This window comes from Bos taurus, chromosome 11 (assembly GCF_002263795.3).
Source record: "Bos taurus isolate L1 Dominette 01449 registration number 42190680 breed Hereford chromosome 11, ARS-UCD2.0, whole genome shotgun sequence".
NCBI lineage: Eukaryota > Metazoa > Chordata > Mammalia > Artiodactyla > Bovidae > Bos > Bos taurus.
The window spans coordinates 60,363,224-60,387,445 of NC_037338.1; the positions used below are offsets into that span (position 1 = coordinate 60,363,224).

Here is a 24,222-nt window from a genome sequence, read left to right on the forward strand (position 1 = left end):
CTAATGAGTCAACACCCTAGAATCAGATCACTTTGGTGGATGCTAACATTAATTTTTCTGAGCTAGAAAGGTTTAGAGGCAACAAAGTCTAGTGATGGAAATACAAACTCTTGAGCTAGACTTCTTGAATTTGAATCCTAGCATTGCCACTTACTACTGTGTGACTTTGGATAAATTATTTAACCTACTTGTACCTTATTTTCTCACCTGTAAAATGGGAATATAATAGTGACTACCTCATAACATTATTAAATGAGAATTATGAGTTAATCTTTATAAAGAAAGTAAAACTTACAAGTACTATAAAATAAAATAATAGGGTTTCCCTAGTGGCTCAGATGGTAAATCTGCCTGCAATGCAGGATACCAAGGTTCAATCCTTGGGTCAGGAAGATCCTCTGGAGAAGGGCATGGCAACCCACTCCAGTATTCTTGCCTGGAGAATTCCATGGACAGAGGAGCCTGGCCGGCTACAGTCCACGGGGTCACAAAGAATCAGACACAACTGAGCGACTAATACTTCTTCTTCTTCAGACTAAAAAAGAGACCTGGGATATGACATCTACCTTATGCTGCAGCTACTCCAGGAGACTGGATAACTCTAGCACACAGAGTTAGAACTTACTTCAACTATATGCTTACATTTCTAACTGACTGGTTGGCTTCTAAGCTTCTAGAGGGCAGGGACTGTGCCTTACTCATCTTCGTATTTCTTTGTGCTTCTAATGCCTGGGACTGGGCAAGCACAAGGAGACAGTTCCCTGTTCACAGAATCCAAAGACATGGATTTGAATCTTCACTGTATTACCTACTACATATCCTGGAACAATTTACTTAATTTCCCAAACACTCAGTTTCTGCAGTAGTAAATGTGGACTCCACACAAAAACTACTAGAACTGATAAACAAATTCAGCAAAAACAGGATACAAGATTAACATACCGAAATCTGTTGCATTTCTTTACACTAACAATGAAATATCAGAAAGGGAAAGAAAAAAATCCCTTTTAAAATCACATCAAAAGATAAATTAGGAACAAATTTGACCAAGGAGGTAAAAGGCTTATATGATGGATAAAGGAAACTGAAGATGATTCAAACAGAAAGATCTCATGCTTTTGAATTGGAAAAACATTTTTAAAATGGTTATACTACCCAAAGCAATCTATAGATTTAATGTAATCTCTATCAAATTACCCATGACATTTTTCACAGAACTAGAACAAATGGAGAAGGAAATGGCAAGCCACTCCAGTGTTCTTGCCTGGAGAATCCCAGGGATGGGGGAGCCTGGTGGGCTGCCGTCTCTGGGGTCACACAGAGTCGGACATGACTGAAGCAACTTAGCAGCAGCAGCAGCAGCAGAACAAATAACTCAAAATTTTATGTGGGGCCATAAATGACCCAGAATTGCTCAAACAATCCTGAGGAAAAACAACAAAGCTGGAGTCATAAATCTCCCAGACTTCAGACAATGCTACAAAGCTACAGTAATCAAAACGGTGTGGTATTGGCACAAAAACATACATCTCAATCAATGGGACAGAATAGAGAGCTCAGAGATAAACCCACACACCTTTGGTCAACTAATCTTCAATAGAGGAGGGAAGGATATACAATGGAGCTCCTGGTTCCAGCTTTGCAAGAGCATGTAACATAAACATGAAGCTGCTCACCCACAATCTGCTGAGCTTGCATGTGTGGGGAGTGAGGCCCTGTGGCTTCCCTCTGCATGGCCACTGAGGTCCATACCAACCCTGTGGAGTTCAACCCCAACTTCATAGCATGTATGATACTCAAAGTGGAGTGGGAAGTGCTTCTGGAGGCTGCCAACAGCCTGCATCTGATCAAGGTGCCCAAAGAGACGATTCAGGGATATAAGCATGACAAGAAATTTCTGAGAAAGAGGCACCATATACTGCTGGAGGTGGATATGTTGGAGGGCATCCTGCAATGCCCAGAGTCAGGATGTCTATTCCCCATCAGCCATGGGATCCCCAACATGTTGGTTGCTGAGTGGTGAGGAAAGTATGTTAGTTGCTCAGTCATGTCTGACTCTTTGTGACACCCTGGACAGTAGCCTGCCAGGCTCCTCTGTCCATGGAATTCTCTAGACAAGAATACTGGCGTGGGTTGCCATTCCCCTCTCCAGGAGATCTTCCCAACCCAGGGATGGAACCTGGGTCTCCAGTGTTACAAGCAGATTCTTTACCAACTGAATCACCAGAGAAGCCCATGATGAGGAAACTGAGACTTAAAATTGTGCCAGGCACCGGTTTTTCACTCTATGATCATGTGTACCTTTGTTTACATGTATCTTGTTTGCTAGTCCTATCCTATGTATCCCTAATTCTTGGCCTATTGACACAACAAACACACTATGTTTTTGAGCTTGATATTATATTTTTTTCTCATTAAAGGTTCAAAAAAAAAAAAAGAATATACAATGGAGAAAAGACAGTCTCTACAGCAAGTGGTATTGGGAAAATTGGGCAGACACATATAAATTAATGAATTTAGAACATATCCTCACATCACACACAAAAAATTAACTAATAATGACTTAAAGACTTAAACGTAAGATATGACACCATAAAACTCCTAGAAAAAAAATAGAGAAACATTCTCTGACATAAATTGCACAAATGCTCTATAAGTTAATCTCCCAAGGCAATACAAATAAAAGCAAAAATAAGCAAATAAGACCTAACCAAACTTAAACGCTACTATGCAGCAAATGAAACCATAAAAGAAAATGAAAAGACAACTGGGGAATGGGAAAAAAAACTTGCAAAAGATGTAACCAGCGAAAGCTTAATTTCCAAAATATACAAATAGCTCATATAACTCAAGAACAACAACAATAAACCCAATCAAAAAATGGACAGAAGACCTAAATAGCTGGGCTTCCCTGATAGCTCACTTGGTAAAGAATCCGCCTGAAATGCAGGAAACCCCGGTTTGATTCCTGGGTCAGGAAGATCCACTAGAGAAGGGATAGGCTATCCACTCCAGTGTTCTTGGGCTTCCCTTGTGGCTTAGCTGGTAAAGAATCTGCCTGCAATGCAGACCTGGGTTCAATCCCTGGGTTGGGAAGATCCTCTGGAGAAGGGAAAGGTGACCTACTCCAGTATTCTGGCCTGGAGAATTTCACAGACTGCATAGTCCATGGGGTCTCTAAGAGCTGGACGCAACTGAGCAACTTTCACTTTCTGAAGAAGATACACAGATGGCCAATAGGCACGTGAAAAGATGTTCAACATTGCTAATTGTTAGAGAAATGCAAATCAAAACTACAATGAAGTACCACCTCAGACTGCTCAGAATGGCCATCGTTAAAAAGTTTACAAATTATAAATGCTGGAGAGGGTGTGGAGAAAAGGGAACTCTCCTGCATTGTTGGTAGGAATATAAATTGGCACAGCTACTATGGAAAACAGTATGCAGTTCCTTAAAAAACTAATAGTAGAGATGCCATATGATCACCAATCCCACTCCTGGGCATATATCTGCAGAAAACTCTAATTCAAAAAGATACATACACCTCAAAGTTCACTGCAGCACTATTTACAATAGCCAAGACATGGGAGCAACCTAAATGTCCACTGACAGACGAAAAGATAAAGATGTGCCATATAGACATAATGAAATACTACTCAACCATGGAAAAGAATGAAATAATGCCATTTGCAGCAACATGAATGGCTCTACAGATGACCATACTAAGTGAAGGAAGTCAGAAAGAAAGACAAATACCATATGCTTATCACTTATATGTAGAGTTTAAAACATGACACAAAAGAACTTACTTATGAAATAGAAACAGACTCACAGACATAGAAAACAAACTTTTGGTTGGCAAAGGGGAAAGGTGGTAGGGGAAGAATAAATTAGGAGTTTGGGATTAGCAAATACAAACTACTATATATAAAATAGATAAACAACAAGGTTCTATGTATAGCATAGAGAACTGTATTCAATATCATGTAATAAACCATAACGGAAAACAAAAAAGAATATGTACATCAGTTCAGTTCAGTCGCTCAGTCGTGCCCAACTCTTTGCGACCCCATGAATTGCAGCACCAGACCTCCCTGTCCATCACCAACTCTCTGAGTTCACTCAAACTCACGTCCATCAAGTCAGTGATGCCATCCAGCCATCTCATCCTCTGTCGTCCCCTTCTACTCCTGCCCCTAATCCCTCCCAGCATCAGGATCTTTTCCAATGAGTCAACTCTTCTCATGAGGTGGCCAAAGTACTGGAGTTTCAGCTTTAGCATCATTCCTTCCAAAGAACACCCAGGACTGATCTCCTTTAGAATGGACTGGCTGGATGTCCTTGCAGTCCAAGGGACTCTTAAGAGTCTTCTCCAATACCACAGTTTAAAAGCATCAATTCTTCAGCGCTCAGCTTTCTTCACAGTCCAACTCTCATCCATACATGACCACTGGAAAAACCATAGCCTTGACTAGACGGACCTTTGTTGGCAAAGTAATGTCTCTGCTTTGAATATGCTGTCTAGGTTGGTCATAACTTTCCTTCCAAGGAATCAGCGTCTTTTAATTTCATGGCTACAATCACCATCTGCAGTGATTTTGGAGCCCAAAAAAATAAAGTCTGACACTGTTTCCCCATCTATTTCCCATGAAGTGATGGGACCAGATGCCATGATCTTCGTTTTCTGAATGTTGAGCTTTAAGCCAACTTTTCCACTCTCCACTTTCACTTTCATCAAGAGGCTTTTTAGTTCCTCTTCACTTTCTGCCATAAGGGTGGTGTCATCTGAATATCTGAGGTTATTGATATTTCACCCGGCAATCTTGATTCCAGCTTATGCTTCTTCCAGCCCAGCGTTTCTCATGATGTACTCTGCATAGAAGTTAAATAAGCAGGGTGACAATATACAGCCTTGACGCACTCCTTTTCCTATTTGGAACCAGTCTGTTCCATGTCCAGTTCTAACTGTTGCTTCCTGACCTGCATATAGGTTTCTCAAGAGGCAGGTCAGGTGGTCTGGTATTCCCATCTCTTTCAGAATTTTCCACAGTTTATTGTGATCCACACAGTCAAAGGCTTTGGCATATATATATAACTAAATAACTTTTCTCTATACCAGAAACTAACCCAACATAGTAAATCAACTGTACTTCAAAAAAAAGAGTAAACAACTTTATTGAGGTATAATTGCACATTTAAAGTGTACACTATTTTGATATATGTATATACCTGTGAAACCAACACTGCCACCAAGATACTAAACATATCAAGCGTACTCTATCACTCCTCAAAGTTTTCATGAACATTTATGTTCCATGAATGTTTATGAACAAAATCCAAATCTTCAGACTCCTAGGCTGGTGCTGCTTCTTTTATACCTGAAGGAAATTTGTGTTATTGACTGATATTTATGCTACTGTACATTTATGGAAAAGAACATAATTGAAAATAAAAGATTTTATTTATAGAAGCCCCAATATATACTACAGACACTATGAATTCTGCCATCCAGTGAGACATCCTGCCTGCTTCCTGATGAATCATCAATTCAAAGTCCTTCCAGAGACCTTGCCCTTGGATTCTGGGAAGTAACCAGGTTTATTGTGTCTTTATAATAACTTCCCTTTTTGCTCTCTGCTTATGCAACTTTAAGCAGAACTCTTGCCATTTGTTATCTCAATTTCTTCCTCTTTATCTCAGTTTTATTCCTTTTTTTCTGTGAGGATGGAGGTGAAGTTCCTGTGCTTCTAATATAAACTGTCTGGGTTCAAAACCCACTTCTCTTACTTACAAACTACAGAGCTTTGGGCAGGTTCAGATTAGATCAGATCAGATCAGTCGCTCAGTTGTGTCCGACTCTTTGCGACCCCATGAATCTCAGCACGCCAGGCCTCCCTGTCCATCACAAACTCCCGGAGTTCACTCAGACTCATGTCCATCGAGTCAGTGATGCCATCCAGTCATTTCATCCTCTGTCGTCCCCTTCTCCTCTTGCCCCCAATCCCTCCCAGCATCAGAGTCTTTTCCAATGAGTCAACTCTGCATGAGGTGGCCAAAGTACTGGAGTTTCAGTTTCAGCATCAGTCCTTCCAAAGAAATCCCAGGGCTGATCTCCTTTAGAATGGACTGGTTGGATCTCCTTGCAGTCCAAGGGACTCTCAAGAGCCTTCTCCAACACCACGGTTCAAAAGCATCAATTCTTTGGCGCTCAGCCTTCTTCACAGTCCAACTCTCACATCCATACACGACCACAGGAAAAACTATAGCCTTGACTAGACGGACCTTTGTTGGCAAAGTAATGTCTCTGCTTTTGAATATGCTATCTAGGTCGGTCATAACTTTCCTTCCAAGGAGTCAGTGTCTTTTAATTTCATGGCTGCAGTCACCATCTGCAGTGATTTTGGAGCCCAAAAAATAAAGTCTGACACTGTTTCCACTGTTTCCCCATCTATTTCCCATGAAGTGATGGGACCGGATGCCATGATCTTCGTTTTCTGAATGTTGAGCTTTAAGCCAACTTTTTCACTCTCCATTTTCACTTTCATCAAGAGGCTTTTTAGTTCCTCTTCACTTTCTGCAATAAGGGTGGTGTCATCTGCATATCTGAAGTTATTGGTATTTCACCCGGCAATCTTGATTCCAGCTTGTGCTTCTTCCAGTCCAGCTTTTCTCATGATGTACTCTGTATATAAGTTAAATAAGCAGGGTGACAATATACAGCCTTGACGAATTCCTTTTCCTATTTGGAACCAGTCTGTTGTTCCGTGTCCAGTTCTAACTGTTGCTTCCTGACCTGCATACAGATTTCTCAAGAGGCAGGTCAGGTGGTCTGGTATTCCCATCTCTTTCAGAATTTTCCACAGTTTATTGTGATCCACACAGTCAAAGGCTTTGGCATAGTCAATAAAGCAGAAATAGATGTTTTTCTGGAACTCTCTTGCTTTTTCCATGATCCAGGTTATCTCTCTGCAAAGCCTGGTAGTTTGATATTAAATTCTTGGTGAATGTTACATACAACTATTTTCTCTGTAAACTGGCTTATATACTACTCAGCCCACATGGCAGAGATGTCCAAATCTCCTGTCTCATAGGTCATCCCCTCCCCAATCTCTAGGTTTTACATCTATATCTTTAAGAGACTAGTTTATTAAAAGCAGAATCCTAGCCAACATAATGTTCTAAATTGGAAAACAATTACTAAAACTGATTTTACTTCTATATTTCTTTCTGGAACCAAGTAATATTTTCATGTAAATCTACATTAAAGGGTTTTTTTTTTTTTTGAGATATGTATATATATGGGAACATTAGATGTGAACTAGTTAGTTGTGAAAGAATTAGTAGTTTTGCTTTTAAAAAATCAAATCAAATGTACCTTTTGTTACTGCTGTATAATAAATCCTTAATGTATAATATTTCATTTAATCCACATGTCTCCCCACTGAGTAAGCTGAGGAGTAAGAGGATGCATTGGTCTTGCTGTCTTATGTGGCAGAGGTGGACGAGGTAGAAGGGGAGGCAGGAATACTCAATGCAACACAAAGGAAATACATCATAGTTTCTGTCTGACTTTTTTGGTTTTTCCTTTCTCTAAAAACGTTCATATACCACAAACCACATGATATTCTGTAATATGAACACTTAGGCAATAATGATGGAGACACAAAAAAAGTCTCATACAGTTTTTGCCCCACAGTTTTTAGATTTTCACACGAAGACACATACACAAGTTTACTACTTCAATAATGATTTACTATTAGCATGATGATTTACCACTCACTAAGTGAGAGTGAATCATAAAGATCTTCATCCTTGTCTTCACATTGAGTAATCTGGGAAAGAGCAGGAGGAGGGGTTGCTCTTGCTGTCTTAGGGGTGGAAGAGGTGGAGAAGATGGAAGGGGAAGCAAGAGAGACAGGAACACTCAGTGTAACTTTAAGGAAATATTGTAATTTCTGAATGACTTTTTTGCTTTTTCATTTTTCTAAAAATGTTTCTATATGGTAGCCACCACTATTTGCTTTAGTTTCAGTGCCCATATGATAGAAGTCCTGAGGTCATAAAAGAAGTCAAAAGTAGCCTTGAATAATTGGGACCTTTCTGCCAGATTGTCTTATGTCAATTTGTTTTTTGGCACTGCTTCTTCTACATCTTCCTCATTTTCTGGTCTTGGTTCAGAAGCACTCTTCTCCACCAAGTCATCTTCTGTTAATTCCTCTGATGTGGTGTCTACTAGCTCTTGAATTTCTCCAAGATCTAGATCTTGAAACTCTTCACTCCCCCTCGCTACCTTTGTTGCCATATCCATAATCTCTTTCACGATCCCCTTGACTGGTTCTGTTGTAAATTCTGTGAAGTCATGCATAACAGCTAGACACAGTTTTCTCCAGCAGGAATTTATCCTTTCAGGTTTGATGGCTTTCAGTGCTTTTTGTACAACAGTGATGGCATATATTCAATGGTATAATCCTTCCAGACTTTTATGATCTTCTATTGGGTTTCTCTTCCATAGCACTGACAATCTTTTCCATAAAGTACCATACATAATGAGGTTTAAAGTTCCTTATAACCCCTTGATCTGGGATTCCTTGGTGGCTCAATGGTAAAGAAACTGCCTGCAATGCAGGAGACCTGGGTTTGATCCATGGGTCAGGAAGATCCATTGGAGAAAGGAATGGCTACCCACTCCACTATTCTTGCCTGGAGAATTCAATGGACAGAGGAGCCTAGCAAGCTCCATGACAGTCCACGGAGTCACAAAAAGTCAGACACGACTGAGCAACTAACACTTTCACATGACCCCTGATCTAGAGGCTGGATTACAGACATTGTGTCTAGTGGCAAGCAACCACTTCAACACCTTTGGAGTTGAACTCTTGAGGTCTGAAGTGGCCAAAGGCATTGTCCAGTATCAAAAGAAATTTAAAAGGCAATTACTTACTGGCAAAGGTACTTCCTGACTTTAGAGACAAAACGTTGACAGAACCAATCAAGAAAAAGTGTTCTGGTAGTGTAGGCCTTCTTATTGTAAAACCAAAAGACTGGTGTTATCTTTTCCCTTCATGGTTTAGGAGTTAGCAGCTTTATAGATAAGGGCAGTCCTGATCATAAACTGGACTGCATTTGCACAAAATAGTAAAGTTAGCTTATCCTTTCCTTAAATGCTGGTGCTCACTTCTCTTCCTTACTAATAAATGTCTTTTGTGGCATGCCCCTCCCCCCACCAGAACAGAATACTTTTGTCTGCATTAAAAACTTGTTTAGGCAGACATCCTTCCTCCTCAAGGATTCTTTTAATGACAACTTTTCTGCTGTCTGTTGCTGAGCAGAAGCTTCTTCTTCTATTATCTTGACATTTTAAAGCCAAACTTCTTTTTAAAATTATCAAACTATTCTTGCTGACATTAATTTTTCCAGCTTTAGGTCTTTCACCTTCCTTTTAAGTTGTCATATGACTTCATTTTTTCTGGAATCATATTAGACTCCATAGATAAGTCTTTCTTACAACAATACTTCACCCACACAAAAGGGTTACATTTTCAATATGAGATAAAAAGGCATTTCATCAACAGTGCAAAGTTTTGCAACAGTTACAAGTTTCTGTAGCTGCAGCTATGGTTTCATTTTCCTTTTCCCTTTTAAACAATGGTCTTTACACTGGATTTCTATATCTTGAAATGGTGGGTAACCACAGCTGCAGATCAAACAGATCAATCTATGCTGCATATCAAACAGTTCAAATTTTTCTTGTAATATAATGACTCTGCTTCTTGTAAGAACTTCCAGGATCATTAGCAGCACTTCGTATGGGTCCTTGGTGTTATTCAAAGTTTACGGCATTGCACTAAACACGAAAAATCTTTGAAAACCATAAGAGATAATTTTTTACTGCAATATAGAATTTACTAGAGACACAACTGCTCACATGGAGATATTTAGTGTCACATAGAGTTTTACTTGCAACACGAAACACTAGAGTTCATTGTTATAGCAACAGGAGGTAGCTATGAAATTATCAAAGTAGTACGCTATGTGTCATAGTTAATTTTATGCAGTTATGATTTAGTACTGCATCTTTATGTTTGTTTATCTTTTTCTTAACTGGGAATGTTTCCATGTATGGTCTGTAAGTGTCTGTGTAAATTTTGAAAAAATTTGAACTTTTTATAATAGACTTGTATATATTTTATAGTTGTTGATGTTCAGCCAGTAAGTCAAGTGTGACTCTTTGCGACTCCATGAACTGCAGCACGCCAGGCTTACCTGTCCTTCACTATCTTCCGGAGTTTGCTCAAACTCATATCCATTGAGTCAATTATGTCATCCAGCCATCTCATCCTCTGTCACCCCCTTCTCCTCCTGCCATCAATTTTTCCCAGCATCAGGGTCTTTTCCAGTGAGTTGGCTCTTCACATCAAGTGGCCAAAGTACTGGAGCTTCAGCTTCATCATCAATACTTCCAGTGAATATTCAGAGTTGATTTTTTTTTCGGTTTGACTGGATGATCTCCTCACTGTCCAAGGGTGAGGACAGTGAGTGCATTCACTGTCCTTAGAGTGTGTTCTCTGGCACCACAATTTGAAAGCATCAATTCTTCAGTGCTCAGCCTTTTTTATGGTCCAACTCTCACATCCATACATGACTACTGGAAAAACCAGTTTTGACTATAGACTTGTCAGCAAAGTGATGTCTCTGCTTTCTAATATGCTGTCTACGTTTGTCAAAGGTTTTCTTCCAAAGAGCAAGCGTCTTTTAATTTCATGGCTGCAGTCACCATCCACAATGATTTTGGAGCCCAAGAAAAGTAGTCTGTCGTGGTTCCCACTTTTCCCCCATCTATTTGCCATGAAGTGATGGGACCAGATAGCAGGATTTTCATTTTTTGAATGTTGAGTTTTAAACCAGCTTATTCACTCTCCTTTTTTACCCTCATCAAAAGGCTCTTTAGTTCCTCTTCACTTTCTACCATTAGAGTGGTTTCATCTGCATATCTGAGGTTGTTGGTATTTCGCCCAGAAATCTTAATTCCAGCCTGTGAGTCATCCAGCCTGACATTTCTCTTGATGTTCTCTGAATATAAGTTAAATAGGCAAGGTGACAGTATACAGCCTTGACGTAGTCCTTTCCCAATTTTGAACCAGTCTGTTCCATGTCCAGTTCTAACTGTTGCTTCTTGATATGCATACAGGTTTCTCAGGAGACAGGTAAGATGGTCTGGTATTCCCATCTCTTTAAGAATATTCTACAGTTTGCTGTGATCCACATAGTCAAAGGCTTTAGCATAGTCAATGAAGCATATATATTTTTTTAATTTTCTTGCTTTTTCTATGATCCAATGGATGTTGGCAGTTTGATCTCTGGTTACTCTGCCTTTTCTAAATCCAGCTTGAACACCTGGAATTTCTTGGTTCATTTACTGTTGAAGCCTAGTTTGAAGGATTTTAAGCATTACCTTGCTAGCATGTGAAATGAGCACAGTTGTACAGCAGTCTGAACATTCTTTGGCATTGCTTTTGGGGACTGGGATGAAAACTGACCTTTTCCAGTCCTGTGGCCACTGTTGAGATTTCCAAATTTGCTGGCATATTGAGTGCAGCCCTTTCACAGCATCATCTTTTAGGATTTGAAATAGCTCAGCTAGAATTCCACTACCTCCACTAGTTTTGTTCGTAGTGATATTTCCTAAGGCCCACTTGACTTCGCATTAAACAATGTCTGGCTCTAGGTGAGTGATCATACCATCGTGATTATCTGGGTCATTAAGACCTTTTTTTGTACAGTTCTTCTGTGTAGTATTGCCACCTCTTCTTTATCTCTTCTGCGTCTGTTAGGTCCTTGCTCTTTCTGTCCTTTATTGTGCCTATCTTTGCATGAAATAGTCCCTTGGTATCTCTACTTTTCTTGAAGAGATCTCTAGTCTTTCCCATTCTATTGTTTTCCTCTATTTCTCTGCATTGTTTACTTAAGAAGGCTTTCTTATATCTCCTTGCTATTCTCTGGAACTCCACATTCAGTTAGGTTTCTCCTTTCTCCTTCGCCTTTTGCTTCTCTTCTTTTCTCAGCTATTTGTAATACCTCCTCAGACAAGCACTTTGCCATCTTACATTTCTTTTTCTTGGAAATGGTCTTGGTCAGCACCTCCTGCACAATGTTATGAACTACCATCCAGTAAATGATACTTCAGCAAATGATAAAATACTCTAGTACCTGTGTATATTTTATGCATTCATGACACACCTTACTTCTTTTTGATATTTCTAGGCTACACAATTTTTGAGTTATTTTCAAACTGTCACAAATCTAAAAAAAGTTTTGAATATATTTTTTGAAAAATTATGCGTTTAAACTGCCTTCACAGTTCAGTCCCAAGTTGTTCAAGGATCAACTGTATATATACATATGCACACGCACACACACACAGAGACATAGAACAAATCTCTTATTACTTAAGGCAGACAATCAAAACCTGACATCCAATATTCTTTAAAAACTTGAGTTATTTACTTTCAATGACATTGTTTCATAGGACATAAAATTAAGATGTTAGCTAACTTTTTCTTGCATGTAATAGCTAATGAAAACACATTAACAAAGCAGTCATGTCAAGTATTTTAAACTGTCCTTGAAAGGGTAGACACCAAGAGTTCTCCATGGACTCCCCACTGTTCTTAGGGTAGAGTTTCTGCCTCTTCTCTTTGCACCTTCTTATCCCTGATCAAAGCACTTTCAAAGAATTGTTTACACTTAATTTTTACTGACTCTCCTTTCTCTCTTGAGCCTACTCCAATCAGATTTTCCTCCCACTGTGTCATAAAAACTGCACTTACCAGAATCAACAATGACCTCCATGCAGTCAAATCTCAAGGAGAAATCTCAGTTCATATCTCATACCACCTAACACTAGCATTTGATTTATTGGTTGGTTTCTTCTTCTTGAAATAGTTTTGTCACTAAATCTCCAAGTCACCTCCCTCTTCGGTTCTCCTTCTACCTCAACGGCCATTCTTTCTCAGCATTCTTTGCTGAATTCTCCTTTATCTTCTTAACCTCTAAAAATTCAAGTGTCCAGGACTCACTGCCTAAACTTCTTCTCTTCCTATCTACACACTCACTCATTGAAGTTTTCATCTAGTCCATGACTTTAAATGCCATTTACATGCTGCTGCCTCCGAAATTCCTATGTCGGGTTCAACTCCTATGCAAACTACATATCCCACAGGCTATTTCCCATCTCCATTTGTATGTCTACAGGCATTTCAACAAGCCCAAAACTAAACTGCTAATCTTCTGCCCTAGAGTGCTCTTCCTTCAAATTTACCACTTCATAAAACAGTAACACCATTCTTCCACTTGCTCAGGCCCAAATCTTAGAACCACACTTGACTCCTCTCCTTCTCACACATCCCACATCCGATTCATTAGAACATCCAGTCAACTGTACTACAAAACTTATTCACACTACCAGTCACACTACTTCTCACTACCTCCTCCTCTTGCCACCTTGGACCAAACCTCGATAATCTCATGTTCCTTTCACTTAGTCAATTTTTCACCCTGTGAAGCAAAGCATTTAAAAGGTTAAGTTGGATTGTTACTTTTCCTACAGCTTCCCATTTTACTCAGAATGAAAAGTCTTTGTGACTATAACCCCTTATATGATGTTTCCACCATTACCACCTCCACCAACTCTTTGATCTCATTTCCTACTGCTCTCCCTCTTGCTCACCTATCATATCTACAATGTTGTCCTTACTATTCCTCACACACACCGAGCACACCCTATCTCAGGGTCTTTGTATTTCTAACATTCTCCAAGTATTCCTACGTAATGCTCTACCTTCGTCACCTAGGTCTTTCCTAACTATCCCATATAAAATAAATCCCCTCATCTTTTCAATACTCTATCCTGATTTAGTATTCATAAAACCTTTTTTATTTTGAAATAATTGTAGATTCATAAGCACTTGCAAGAAATAATAGAGATCCTGTGTACCCTTTACTCAGTATCCCCCAGTGGCCACATTTTACAAAACTACAGTGCAATATTGCTGTTGATACAGCCAAGATACAGGACATTTCCAGTTCTATCAAGGCTTCATGGTGCTCTTTTACAGCCACACCCACGACCCTCTAACCTCTACTCCCTTCTAACCCTCAGCAACCACTAACCAGTTCATTTCTAGTTGTTTTTATTTCAAGAATGTTATATAAATGTAATCATATATATTAACTTTTGGGGATTGGCCTCTTCCACATAACATTATTCCTTGGAGATTCATCCATGTTGTTGTGTCATGGCATTTTTTTACCACCTGATATACAAATATATATTTTTATTTGCTTCTTAGGCTAAGTGAAGGACAGGGAAGCCTGGCATGCTGTAGTCCATGGGGTTGCAAAGAGTTGGAAACGACTGATCGACTGAACAACAAGGCTAAGTTTCCTGAGAGCAGGGAATCTATTTTGTACACTGTACTATAGTGTAGATATAAAATAAACATTTGTTGAATAAATTAAGTCCAGACTCTTTAACATGACTGATAAGACCCAAATGAAGCATGCTTATCTTTCCAACCTTATCTTTCATTTCCATGACTCCTCCACACTGCCACACCACTCCCATCCAGACACACTAAATAGTGAATAATGCCATTCAATTACACTAAACATCTTGCCATTTATAGCAGATTGCGTATGTGCTCTGATTTTTTTCATATTTACTATTCATAACAGTGGGTCTCAAACAGTAGTGTACCTCAGAACCACAGGGATGATCAGGTTTATTAAAACAGACTGCTAGGCTCCAACTTTGGAGAAGGCAATGGCAACCCACTCCAGTACTCTTGCCTGGAGAATCCCATGGACGCAGGAGCCTGGTGGGCTGCCATCTACGGGATCACACAGAGTCAGACACGACTGAAGCGACTTAGCAGCAGCAGCAGCAGGCTCCAACTTCAGAGTTTTAAATTCAGGAAGTCTGAAATAAGTCCTGAGAATCTGCATTTCTGACAAATTCCCAAGTGATGTTGATTCAGCTTGTCAATGAATTGTATGTGGAAAATCACTGTCTCAGAACATTTTAAAATTTCCCTCCCCATTTCACATGCCTAATTTCATTGTTAACTTCTAGTCCTTCCCTTACCCTAGAACATGGTGTTCATGGTACACTGTACTTACCCTATCACATCACTTATCACAGGATATTATAATGTCCTATTTATGTGTGCTTCTTTTCCACCAAACGATATTCTCAGCACTTAGTACAGTCTGATACAGACTAAGCACTCAATGTATATGATGACTGAATAGGTTCCTTAATTTTGACACCTTAAAAGACTCAACTGAAATAGTATCTTTACAGTCATAGGATATTTAGAAGGAAGTACTTCTATATGCTAGAAATAAAAGATGAAAACACCAAGGATCATTTAAGGCAATTTTTAATATTAAGATTTTATAGAAAGTATTATTGTTTATTGCAGTTCTTTTCAACCAAAAAAATACACCACACATTGAAATAATGACTGATGACAAAGGTTAAGAATGCAAGTTAAGGTACTTTAAACATTATTTTTTCAATAATTACTTCAAAGTCTGTATTTTGTTTTTTTAAAAGTGTACTCTCTTGCTTTCAGACTAAACACCCAAACCACAGACTATCTAACCCAGCCAGGACTTCAAAGAACACTGTAATTGACCCCCAGTGCTCACCAGATGTTGAAATCAGAACATATTCACTTGTACGGATCTATAGACTATTACTAAAATTCCAAAATCCAAAAAATCTTTAGAAACCTAAAGTTTTTCACAAGTTTGAGTCAAATTCATTTAGCAGCAAAATCTTACCTGAACATATATGTGGTTACTATATAGGTCATATAGCTTTATCCAAATTAGTGTTAATACTAACGCATTTTTTGTGGCATGTTTGATGTTTGATTTTAAGATGCTGCTCTAGACCCCACTGAAGTGTTACAGAAAATATGGTATATACACTATATTCCTGCCTAAAATCCCAACAATTTTGAATTCTGAAACACACTTGACCCAGAGGGTTTGGATAAATTTACATGACTATATTAAGAATGAGAAGTCAATTTCTCTAACCCTTACATTTTTGTCTACTATATTTGAAATATTTATCCAAATAATGTCCCCTACTGTTTTATCCAATTTTCTGTTGATGGGTGGGGCTGTGTTCCCTCCGTTATTTACCTGGGGCCAAACTATGGTGGAGGTAATGAAGATGATGGCAATGGTGACCTCCCTCAAAAGGTCTCATGCAAGCGCTGCTCATGACGGTGTGATCATCACCTAGAGCCAGACATCCTGGAATGTGAAGTCAAGTGGGCCTTAGGAAGCATCACTACAAACAAAGCTAGTGGAGGAGATGGAATTCCAGTCGAGCTATTTCAAATCCTAAATGATGATGATGTGAAAGTGCTGCACTCAATATGCCAGCAAATTTGGAAAACTCAGCAGTGCTCACAGGACTGGAAAAGGTGTTCTCCTTCCAACCTCAGAGAATGCTCAAACTACCACACAATTACACTGATCTCACACTCTAGTAAAGTAATACTCAAAATTCTCCAAGCCAGGCTTCAACAGTATGTTAACTGTGAACTTCTAGATGTTCAAGCTGGTTTTAGAAAAGGCAGAGGAACCAGAGATCAAATTGCCAACATCTGCTGGATCATCAAAAAAGCAAGAGAGTTCCAGAAAAACATCTATTTCTGCTTTATTGACTATGCCAAAGCCTTTGACTATGTGGATGACAACAAACTGTGGAAAATTCTGAAAGACATGGGAATACCAGACCACCTGACCTGCCTCCTGAGAAACCTTTACACAGGTCAGGATGCAACAGTTAGAACTGGATATGGAAGAGGAGTACATCAAGGCTATATATTGTCACCCTGCTTATTTAACTTATATGCAGAGTACATCATGGGAAATCCTGGGCTGGATGAAGCTCAAGCTGGAATCCAGATTTCCAGGAGAAATATCAATAACCTCAGAAATGCAGATGACACTGCCCTTATGGCAGAAAGCGAAGAACTAAAGAGCCTCTTGACGAACGTGAAAAAGGAGACTGAAAAGTTGGCTTAAAGTTCAACATTCAGAAAACTAAGATCGTGGCATCCCATCCCATCGCTTCATGGCAAATAGATGGGGAAGCAATGGAAAGTGACAGACTTTATTTTGGGGGGCTCCAAAATCACTGCAGATGGTGACTGCAGCCATGAAAAAGACGCCATTAAAAGACACTTGCTCCTTGGAAGAAAAGTTATGACCAACCTAGACAGCACATTATAAAGCAGAGACATTACTTTGCCAACAAAGGTCCATCTAGTCAAAGCTATAGTTTTTCCAGTAGTCATGTATGGATGTGAGAGTTGGACTGTGAAGAAAGCTGAGCAGCCAAGAATTGATGCTTTTGAACTGTGGTGTTGGAGAAGACTCTTGAGAATCCCTTGGACAGCAAGGAGATCCAACCAGTCACTCCTAAAGGAAATCAGTCCTGAATATTCATTGGACAGACTGATGCTGAAGCTGAAACTCCAATACTTTGGCCACTTGATGTGAAGAACTGACTCATTGGAAAAGCCCCTGATGCTGGGAAAGATTGAAGATGGGAGAAGGGGATGACAGGGAATGAGATGGTTGGGTGGCATCACTGGCTCAATAGACATGAGTTTGAGTAAACTCTGGGAGTTGGTGATGGACAGGGAGGCCTGGCATGCTGTAGTCCAGGGGATCTCAAAGAGTCAGACATGACTGAGTGACTGAACTGAACTGATTGTTTTATCGTTTTGTATCTGAAAGACTGGTCTTAATAAAAAGAGTTTTCAGAGCTGTGGTACATATACACAAAGGAATATTATTTGGCTATTAAAAAGAATGCATTTGAATCAGTTCTGATGAGGTGGATGAAACTGGAGTCTATTATACAGAGTAAGTCAGAAAGAAAAACACCAATACAGTATATTAACATACATATATGGAATTTAGAAAGATGGTAACAATGACGCTATGCAAGACAGCAAAAGAGACACAGATGTAAAGAACAGACTTTTAGACTCTGTGGGAGAAGGCAAGGGTGGGATGATTTGAGACAATAGCGTTGAAACATGTATATTATCATATGTGAAATAGATTGCCAGTCCAGGTTCGATGCATGAGACAGGGTGCTCAGGGCTGGTGCACTGGGATGACCCTGAGGGTGGGATGGGGAGGGAGGTGGGATGGGGGTTCAGGATGGGGAACACATGTACACCCATGGCTGATTCATGTGAATGTATGGCAAAAACCACCACAATATTGTAAAGTAATTAGCCTCCAATTAAAATAAATTTTTAAAAAAGAAAAAAATAAAAATAGTTTTCAGGAAATTGCTGGTGGTCCAGCAGTTACGACTCTGACTCTCACTGCTGAGGGCCTATGTTCAATGGCTGGTCAGGGAACTAAGATCCCACAAACTGCATGGCACAGCCAAAAGAAAGTTTCTTCATTTTATCTAACATTAGCTAAATACTGTTGGGAACTCAATGTTTCTATTCATATATGATACTTTCTTTTTAAATCAAGGAAACTCTATACTTCTTTGGGATCCTCGTGGCTCACTACCATCAGATGAATCATCATCATCCTCAAATGAATCATCACCAGCACAACTGAAAGTATAGAACTAAAAAAACATGCCTTGTGGGAAACATATCATTTTGAAATCCACCTCAAAGGCTAATGTCACATTTACAAGTCATTGACATTTGGCAGACTCAACTGATGAAAGTAGAATTTTTGTAGATTAAAATGTAAAGGGGACAACAACAACAGATTTATCACTGTAAAGAGGAAAACACCTTAAATACATTTAGGAATGAATTAAACAAAAAATATATAGATCTATGAAGAAAATGCCACTGGGAAACATTAAAAGAAAGCTTGGGTAAACAGAGGGCCACGTACTTCTATTCAGCATATTTGGTTTCAAAAGAAAGAGGAATCATTTAGGTGACTTTAAATTGAAAGAGAAGTTTATTTGAAGAGTAGTACCTTGTGTAGATAGGTTTAGTAGGGCAAACCAGGACCCGGAAAGTTCCAGAACCCCAGGCAACTAACTTCCCTACCACTCACTTCTAGGAACCCAGGGCTTTGTAACTCTTCTGCTCTCTATCTGTCGCTCTCTGCAGGCCTATGTGGTCTACACACTTGCATGTGGGTCAGACATCTCTCCCTCCCTTATGTGCTAGTATCATCACTTTCTAGGTTGAGACCAGGTAAGACTAATTGCAAATTTCTCAAGAGAGAATCTGATTGGGCCAGTTTGAATCCTACTCCTGGTCCAATCAGCTATGGTAGGGGAAGGAAGAGGGTTAAGTGGGTGCCTGCTCACTAACAAAAGATAAAGACTGGAACATGAGGAAGTGGTGCAGGCAAATTGAATGGCATGTCTCTTATAGATGAGCAGACTGCATACCGTGGAGAGGCAATACAACATAAGAGGTTAACAGCACAGGCTCTGGGACCAAACTGCCTGAATTTGACTTTAAGTCAAATTAGTTGCTTGACCTTCAACAAGTTTCTTGACCTTCAATAAGTTATTCAATCTCTTTATGCTTCAGTCTTCTCATCTGTAAAATGAGGATGATGATAATAGGGTTGCTGTGGGGATTGAATGAATGAACACAAAGAAAGCACTCAGTTAAAAACTACTTATTTATTATTTTTATAAAGATACCCATCTCCCCTAAATTAATCTATAAAATTAATGCAAGTCCAATCAAAATCACAACTCTTTAAATCTGACAAAGCAATTTTAAAGTTACTATGGAAGAAATATCTATGGAGAGGATGGCATAAGTAGAATGGGAGGAATATATAGACTGATGCAAGCTCATGTCATAGATCTTATGATGGTTGTTTCACATTATATTTTTTAATGTACATATATGACAAAATTTTCTTTTATATACATCAAAAATATTTTTAAGAAACAATTCTTTAAAAATATATTCCAAAAAAGAAGACTATTAACCATGGATTTACCCTACCAGCAGTTTAAAAATAATTTAAAAGTATATTAAAACAATATTATTATCCAATAACAAGTCAATGGAATAGAAAATAAAGTATATGTGGAAATTTAGTACAGTATAAACTTAGAATTTTAAATCAGAGAGAAGACTGGGTGGTGTTCAATAAATAGTGTAGGGCAACCAAGTCATTTAGGGGGAAAAAAAAATCATGCTAGATTCTTCCCTTCTTCCTCCTAACTGAACTTCAAAAGGACTAAATATTGAACTATTTTTAAGAAGATATCTAAAAATGTTAAAAGAAAATACACAGGTAAGCATGACATTAAAGCTGGAAACAGAAAAAGACCTACCTAAAAATGTCTTTCTTCACAACAACCCCATCAGCTTTAACTTCTACTCATTTGCACTTATTTATGGATTCTGAGAAGGCAATGGCACCCACTCCAGTACTCTTGCCTGGAAAATCCCAGGGATGGAGAAGCCTGGTAGGCTGCAGTCCATGGGGTCCGGAAGAGTCGGACATGACTGAGTGACTTCACTTTCACTTTTCACTTTCCTGCACTGGAGAAGGAAATGGCAACCCACTCCAGTGGTCTTGCCTGGAGAATCTCAGGGACGGAGGTCCCTGGTGGGCTGCTGTCTTTGGGGTTGCACAGAGTCGGACACGACTGAAGTGACTTAGCAGTAGCATGGATTCTGATTCTGATTAATTCTATATAAAATTTTTACATAATACAAAATTGAACACATAAAATTTTGTTATATATTTTATATAATCTTATCATGTACTTTTCTTGTACCTCTTGTCTTTCTACTTAGCCCACACATCATTGGCATAGTCCATTCTTCACTCTGCTTCTCTCTCCTCTCTTAAAATAACTTTCTTTTAAAGTTATAAACATGTAGTTTTTAAGTGAATTTTAGTATTGTTTTCTTGAGCTCTATCTATAAAGTATCTTTTTTTGCATTTTAATTGAAATTGATAATGTACAAATAATTTAGAAATGAATTGTATTCTTTGCTATTTTAGTTCATCTGGCATCATATGTTATTTTCCCTAGACTGCCTTTTTTCCTTCAATAAAAGTTTTATTGGGGGGTGGAAGCCATACATAGAAAAAGAAGACAAGAAAAACTTTTCAGCAAATAAACACCACAAGCTATATTATAAAAGACAAATTTAAAAAGGTAAAAATATTTGTGATTACATTCAGACAAAAGTTAATATTCCTAATTTACAAAAAGCTCTCATAATTTAAAAAAAAACGTTAATATTCCAGATAGGCAGAAATCATGAACTGGCAATTCACAAAAATAGAGCCAATAAATATATGTAAGATGCTCAGTTTTACACTTGGTCAACCAGATGCAAATCAAAACAAGATGAAAAGGTGATAAGAGATATTTTTTAAGGTGATAAAGATCACAAAGATTAACAATACTCAAGACCTGCAAGAAGACCACCTAGCTATCGTTCACCCACTATGTTGGTGGAAAACTACTACTTTTCAAGGGAAGAGTCTGGTAACAACATATAGAACTTTCTAAATGCGCATTCCCTTTGACCCAGTAAATGTATTTCTATGAATTTATGTTAAGGAAAATCAGGGAAATGTACAGGTTTATGTATAATAATCATCTAGTATTGTTTGTACAACTGAAAAACTGTAAATACCTTAAAAGTCCAACAATCTAGAAACTGATTGAACATATTAATACTATATCCATATAGCCATTAAATCCATACAGCCATTAAAAACGCTAATGTAACCTACTTTATCTGGAAAGATATAAGGCATTTGGAAAACAGAATATGCTCATATTTTCCTATTAAGAAAAAAAAGTTTATGTGTATGTACGAAAACTCTGTTTATACAGAACTAAGTTAATACGTTATTTCTGGGTGACGAGATTGAGAGTTTTTCTTTTACATACGTTTATGTACTTACTATTGGACAGTTTTGCAGGGAGCAGGCATTTTTAAAAAAAAGCAGTATTCTTCTTACAATCACAGAATACAAGGACACTTAATTTGCGGAGGTAAATGGGCCTCGGGTGAGACGATCCTGCTACAGCGGGAGCGGAGGGAAAAGTTCCCAGACCGCCGAGCCTCGCCCTACTGCTCAGGCGACAGCACAGCGACCGGAAACACGCCACGCGAGATCTCGGGGATTCTGGGTATGGACGTACCCGCATTACCTCTCAAGGAAGAAAGTGTTACCGTTTGAAAACTATTTATCTCTTTCCTTTAACACAACACCTATCACTGCAGTCAAAGGACGTTTCTATCCTGAGAGGGGTGCGGGGGAGGTCGGCAGAGTTAAAGTTTTTCCTGAAAATGAAAGGCTCCCCCTCTCCCATCCACCCGCCTCTTCCCGTCATTCCGGAGGCGCTTAGAGGCCGCCGCGGGGGAAGGCCGTTTCTCTGGGTGACGATTTACAAGAACGCTGCCAGCGTCAACAACGCTGGCCGACTATTGTGTGTTACTGCTGCCTAGAAAGGTGGACGGGGCACAGCGCAGCGTGGGACGTGGAGGCGAGGTACACACTGATTGGCCCGCGGCTGCCCAGGCCGCTGCTGGGGGCGGGGCGGCGTGCCAGGCGGGGTGGCGCGCGTGCGCAAAGGCTTCCCCTCGAACCGGACAGTTTCCCGGGTGCCAATGTGGGTGTTCCAGTCGCGGAACTGGGCGGAGCGAGGGGTTTGATTTTGGCCTGGCCGCGGGAATGGGGGCCGTTAATCTTTAACACACGCACAACTAGCAGGGCGCATAAATGAGCGAGGCTTTCCTTTGAGGCCTGGCCCACTGCAGGCGAAGAACTGCCGAGGAGTGAGAGGCGAGGCCCAGGCCAAAAGATGGGATCACATGCGGACCACTGCCTGCGTAGCGTAGGGCGGGGAAGCCCTGCGGAAAAGCCAGAGTGGAAGGACCGACAGCCCAAACACTACCGCTCCCTTTGGCTAGGTACCTAACTTTATGGTGATAAATTAGTAGCTTTGTTATAGAAGTCTAGTTTTAAGTCCCAGAGAGTGGACAAGAATCACATACTGTTTTGAGAGAGTAATACCTCCATGGGAGACCTCGAAGCCCAGTAAGGCTTCCAGATTTCCTGACCATTTGGTAAATGATGTTCAAAGGAAAAAATTAAGATATGTCCATCTATGTAACTCTTCAGGCTTAAATACCTGTTTATCTTAAATTACAAAATTAAGTGAAGGAAACTTTGTAGTAGGTTATAGTGACCAATTGGCTACTATTCATTATCGTTTAAAATTTTTCTTAATTTGTAGGTATCAGAGAGCCTTTTGCTATTTTATTCTTGGAGTATTGTTGTAAATGAAAAATTTTACATCAAACTGCAAAAAAAAAAGCTTAAATATAATTATATATATATTAATAAAACTCAGAGGAAAACGTAGGCAGACCACTCTGTGACATAAATCACAGCAATATCGTTTTCAATCCATCTCCCAGAATAGTGGAAATAAAAGCAAAAATTAACAAACGGAACCTACTATAACTGAAAGGCTTTTGCACAGCAAAGGAAACAATATTCTTACTGCCTGAGCCACCGGGGCATCCCAGTAAGCAGAGAAAGTACGGAAATCACATGTGATTTCTTTCATTTCTTTTCCCAATTCTCTAGCACCCAAGCCACCATGAAAAACTATAGAGGTAAGCTGTGCATGTGTGAATCTGACCTTCTGCATCATAGCAAATGCTTTGGGAACTAATTTTACAAGATAGATTACTGCCCAGGAATTTTACTGGCCACTGGGTGGCAACATACAGTACAGATGCAAATAACACTGTAATGTGTTTGCAAACACAACTGATATTGAAATCAAGACCTAGAAATTTTGGTGAAACTTACAGTCTAATCCCAGCCAGATGAATTGACTACTAAAACCAAACAAAAAAATCAACATTTTTATAGGATTTAAATAAGACTCAGTATTTCATAGCACAGTTTTCAAAATATCCAAGCTATGACCTAAAATCTAGCATTCTAAAAACCAGGAAAATCTAAATTGAGAAAAGACAATCAAGAGACACCAATGCCAAAAGGACACAGATTTTGGAATTATCCAACAAAGATTTTAAAGTAGACATTGGAAAAATATTCCAGACACTCTTGAAATGAATGGAAAGATAGTCTCAACAATGAAATAGACGAATTCCACTT

The 24,222-nt window shown here is 39.2% G+C and overlaps 1 long non-coding RNA gene and 1 pseudogene across 1 annotated transcript; one reads left to right on the forward strand and one right to left on the reverse strand.

The window, feature by feature from the left end:
- The first annotated feature begins 1,662 nt into the window (after nucleotides 1-1,662).
- LOC104973388 (multifunctional methyltransferase subunit TRM112-like protein) lies at nucleotides 1,663-2,300 on the forward strand (annotated as a pseudogene).
- Nucleotides 2,301-19,015: 16,715 nt separating this feature from the next.
- Nucleotides 19,016-22,162, reverse strand: LOC104973390 (uncharacterized). The gene is made up of 2 exons (XR_009496464.1): nucleotides 21,988-22,162; nucleotides 19,016-19,665 (listed from the first exon to the last, which is right to left on the reverse strand). It is a non-coding gene; the product is annotated as an uncharacterized lncRNA (long non-coding RNA).
- Between the last annotated feature and the right edge of the window lie 2,060 nt (nucleotides 22,163-24,222).